At 46.0% G+C, this 5,000-nt stretch overlaps 1 pseudogene; it reads left to right on the top strand.

Annotated features, from left to right (window-relative positions):
* Nucleotides 1-5,000, top strand: part of LOC126994620 (uncharacterized) — a 56,280-nt pseudogene that overhangs the window by 33,471 nt on the left and 17,809 nt on the right.

Genomic DNA, 5,000 nt, shown 5'->3' with positions numbered 1-5,000 from the left:
TTCTTCTTCTTTCTCTTCCTCCTCTTCCTCCTCCTCCTCCTCTTTTGCTTTATCTTCTGCATCTTCTTCCTCTTTGCTTTCCTCCTCTTCCTCCTCTTCTTTTCTCCTCTTCCTCCTCCTCTTCTTTTTCCTTGTCTCCTCCTTTGTGTGTGTGTGTGTGTGTGTGTGTGTGTGTGTGTATTACCTATTTCTGGTCATATATCTCTTTCTATCTTTCAATATCTATCTATCTATCTATCAGGTGTTGGCCTGGACCTGGCGGCACAGATCCTGCAGCAGGGGCATGACCACGGCATCGCTGGATACAACCGCGGGAGGCACCTCTGCGGCCTCCCGAAAGCTGCCTCCTTCCAAGACCTGAGTGACGTCGCTGCCCCGGAAAACATCAAGAAACTACAAGGGATTTATAAGTAAGGAAGCCTTGTATTGGTAGCTTCAGTTTGCTTGTTGGGAAATGCCTATGTTGTTCTGTGCTAGAGAATGTCCCTGAAGCCGAAAGCAGTGTTTATAGTGTGTTCCAGCTAGTCTGTGTCTGTCCTAGGTTAATGTTAGCTGTCAGACCGTTATGTAAAGTCTTCAGTTCTTATGGATTTAATATGATAGCAAGGAGGTAGTGGGCTAGGTCAGGTCTGTCCCAGGTTAACGTTAGCTGTCAGACCGTTATGTAAAGTCTTCAGTTCTTATGGATTTAATATGATAGCAAGGAGGTAGTGGGCTAGGTCAAGTCTGTCCCAGGTTAATGTTAGCTGCCTCCTGAAAGCTGTCTCCTTCCAAGACCTCAGTGATGTCGTTGCCCTGGAAAACACCAAGAAACTACAAGGGATTTATAAGTAAGGAAGCCTTGTATCAAAGCCTTAAGTCTGTGATCTTAACCCCCATACACTTCTCTGTTAACACAATTTCTTAGATATTTTTTAGCCCTGAGAATACAAGATGCCTTTCCATTCAAGATGGAGACATTTTGAAAGGCCATTGTTATCCTGCACATGACTAACAATGCCTTGCAAATACTACTACAACCTCTACTAACAATGTGGTAACTCTCATCCATCTCCCAGGCATGTGGATGATGTGGATCTCTCTTCACCGGTGGACTGCGGAAAAGCCAAACTGTGGAGCGCTGGTCAGACCACGTTTGGCTGTTTGATTGGTCGCCAGTTCCACCACCTGAGGCGAGGCGATCGTTACTGGTATGAGACGACATCCCGCCCTCCTCATTCACTAAGGGTACGTGTGTGTGTGTGTGTGTGTGTGTGTGTGTGTGTGTGATTAGTAAGTAAATATTTATTGCTATCAAAACATCATATACATAGATACAAACAAAAACATCGTAAATTAAGCATCGGTCTGTTATTGTGTGTGTGTGTGTGTGTGTGTGTGTGTGTGTGTGTGTGTGTGTGTTTAGAGAAGTGTTTAACCCGGTAACAGCGGTACCATGTTTCTGAATGGTCCTTCTAAGCAAGAAAAATGAGGAAAATCATCATCCATACAAACCATTTCATAATATATATCAAAGCATTTGTGATCAGTTTATGTATCATCTTTTGGGGGGTGTTATATCATGGCACAAATTTGGCCTGTCGCTGATACAGGGTAAAGCCACAAATTTGGCCCGTCGCTGCTACACGGTAAAACCACAAATTTGGCCTGTCGCTGCTACACGGTAAAGATACAAATTTGGCCGTCGCTGCTACACGGTAAAGACACAAATTTGGCCTGTCCTTCTACGGTAAAGACACAAATTTGGCCTGTCGCTGCTACACGGTAAAGCCACAAATATGGCCGTCGCTGCTACACAGTAAAGCCACAAATTTGGCCGTCGCTGCTACAGTAAAGCCACAAATTTGGCGTCGCTGCTACATGGTAAAGCCACAAATTTGGCCCGTCGCTTCTACACAGTAAAGCCACAAATTTGGCCCGTCGCTGCTAGGTAAAGCAAATTTGGCCCGTCGCTGCTACGTAAAGCCACAAATTTGGCCCGTCGTTGCTACAAGTTGCCAAATTTGGCCCGTCGCTGCTACACGGTACAGCCACAAATTTGGCCCGTCGCTGCTACACAGTAAAAGCCACAAATTTGGCCCGTCGCTGCTACGGTAAAGCCACAAATTTGCCGTCGCTGCTACACCGTAAAGCCACAAATTTGGACCGTCGCTGCTACACGGTAAAGCCACAAATTTGGCCCGTGCTGCTACACGGTAAAGCCACAAATTTGGCCCATCGCTGCTACACGGTAAAGACACAAATTTGGCCCGTCACTGCTACCTAGTTAAGATTCCCAACCTAAATATTTTCCTGCGTCACCAATAACATATATCTAGACAGTGTTTAAAGATATACCAAGTCAATTTTTGGCTCACGTACGTTCAATAAACACTTTCAGAACAACTTTACGAGCTCTGCAAGACCAGCCTGGGACGTGTGATCTGCGACAGCAGCGACAAGCTCCAGCACGTCCAGCCCAAGGTCATGCTGGAGGCTGATTCCTTCCTGTAAGTATGAGAATGACGGTCAAACTATGAGGTTCTGTATGAGTCAGTATGTGCTGTTTTAATAAGTGTGTTTACGATAGTTTTAAGCTTGTATTCTTAAGCATCTCAGAGCACCAGATCGCCTGTTTGAAAATAGTTACATAGATAGATAGAACGTGAATGTTGGATAGATGCGTGTGTGTGTGTGTTTATGTGACAAGCCATGTGTTACGTCTATGCATGTGTTGCCATTATGAGGGAATGTTTTGGGTTATGGAAGGGACGGATAGCTGGACAGACAGACTGAGGACCAGGTGATAGTTAACCAAGCTCTCCACCCACAGCAATGCACCAATGGCCTCTTGCAGACTCCTTATGTTCTCAAGTTCTTATATTGTAATTACGAGGGAAAGTCTTTGGTTATGGAAGGGACGGGTAGCTAGGCAGACAGACAGAGGACCAGGTGATAGTTAACCAAGCTCTCCACGCACAGGAACACCCCAATGGCCTCTTGCAGACTCCTTATGTTCTCAAGTTCTTATATTGTAATTACGAGGGAAAGTCTTTGGTTAAGGAAGGGACGGGTAGTTAGGCAGACAGACAGAGGACCAGGCGATAGTTAACCAAGCTCTCCACGCACAGGAACACCCCAATGGCCTCTTGCAGACTCCTTATGTTCTCAAGTTCTTATATTATAATTACGAGGAAAGTCTTTGGTTATGGAAGGGACAGTAGTTAGGCAGACAGACAGAGGACCAGGCGATAGTTAACCAAGCTCTCCACACAGGAACACGCCAGTGGCCTCTTGCAGACTCCTTATGTTCTCAAGTTCTTATATTGTAAGTATGAGGGTATGGGTTTGGTTAGGAAAGGCACGGGTAGCTAGGCAGACAGACAGAGAACGATAGTTAACCAGCTCTCCACGCAGGAACACCAATGGCCTCTTGCACCCTCCTTATGTTCTCAAGTTCTTATATTGTCACTATGAGGGGATGGCTTTGGTTAGGAAAGGCACGGGTAGCTAGGCAGACAGACAGAGGACCAGGCGATAGTTAACCAAGCTCTCCACACAGGAATGCCCCAATGGCCTGCCAGGGAAGCATATCAAGGGTGTGGACCTGAAGAAGTGGAAGACCGCCAGCCCCAACTTCATCATTCCGACAAGATGCTTCAGGAGAGCATTGAGAGGGCCAGGCACTGACATCATCAACATGAGGGACTCGAGTGGAACCTCTAGGAAGCACGTGAGTGTTGGCGTGTGTGTGTGTGTGTGTGTGTGTTTTAATTTTTCTTTTAATTTCATTGGTTAATATTTCTAAGTGTATGTTTCTGTGTGTGTGTGTGTGTGTGTGTGTGTGTGAGAGAGAGAGAGAGAGAGAGAGAGATTTACTTATCTATATGTTTTATAGTATGTAATATAATGATAATGATGATGATGATGATGATGATAGTGAGGTCAGTACAGGGGGGTGAAGGATGGAGGGGAGGGGGGAGTGACCTAGGATGACCCCAAATACACACAATGACCTACTTTGACTATGACATTATTATTATTTTTTTTTCTCTGACCATCTTGTGAGCCTATGGGGAGGCCTATTCTGACATGACTTGTGATTGGTGTGTGTGTGTGTGTGTGTGTGTGTGTGTGTGTGTGTGTGTGTGTGTGTGTGTGTTTCATTATGGAACAGGCCTATTGAAATCTACAGAACTATACTGACATGACTTGTGATTGGTGTGTGTGTGTGTGTGTGTGTGTGTGTGTGTGTGTGTGTGTGTGTGTGTGTGTGTGTGTGTGTGTGTGTGTGTGTGTGTGTGTGTGTGTGTGTGTGTTTCATTATGGAAAAGGCCTATTGAAATCTACAGAACTATACTGACATGACTTGTGATTGGTGTGTGTGTGTGTGTGTGTGTGTGTGTGTGTGTGTGTGTGTGTGAGCCCAACTTAACAATGACACACACTGGAACATAATAATCCATAATAAACACAAATATAACACTTAAAAATCAGGTATAAATCACAGTATAGCGTGTTCAGCGAAGTCCCAGGTGTAATTAACAGATGCCGTGAAGACTAGCTTGCGGCACACCCTAACGCACACACCTAACACACTCTACCCTTTACACATGGTAGGTCACACACACACACATACACACACACTCCATAGATACGGAGACGGAACCACGAGCGTAAAGCCCAGGCCTACAACTACAGCTACAACTAGGTAAATACAACAAGGTAAATACACACAATTCCCTAACACACATGTTCCCTCTCTCTGACTGACTGCCACTAACACCTTCTAGCACACACCAACTGACCCAGGACCCAGAACGAAGCAACAGACTAACTCCGACCCAGACTGACCCCAAGCGGACACCCCAGGACGCAACGCCCGACCTGGGGGGCCAACAGTGTGACCCCTGACCTCATGCAAGCGCTGGTGGGCAGGGGTCAGAGCCTGGGAGTGAGGACTTGAAGTTGAGTCCGAGGGTTATGCGGAGGCCGAGGCTTCTGACGGATTGCTTTAGCGC

The sequence above is a fragment of the Eriocheir sinensis genome, unplaced genomic scaffold, assembly GCF_024679095.1.
Source record: "Eriocheir sinensis breed Jianghai 21 unplaced genomic scaffold, ASM2467909v1 Scaffold834, whole genome shotgun sequence".
NCBI lineage: Eukaryota > Metazoa > Arthropoda > Malacostraca > Decapoda > Varunidae > Eriocheir > Eriocheir sinensis.
Note: the sequence above shows the minus strand (reverse complement) of the source record. Positions and strands in the feature narration are given on the sequence as shown.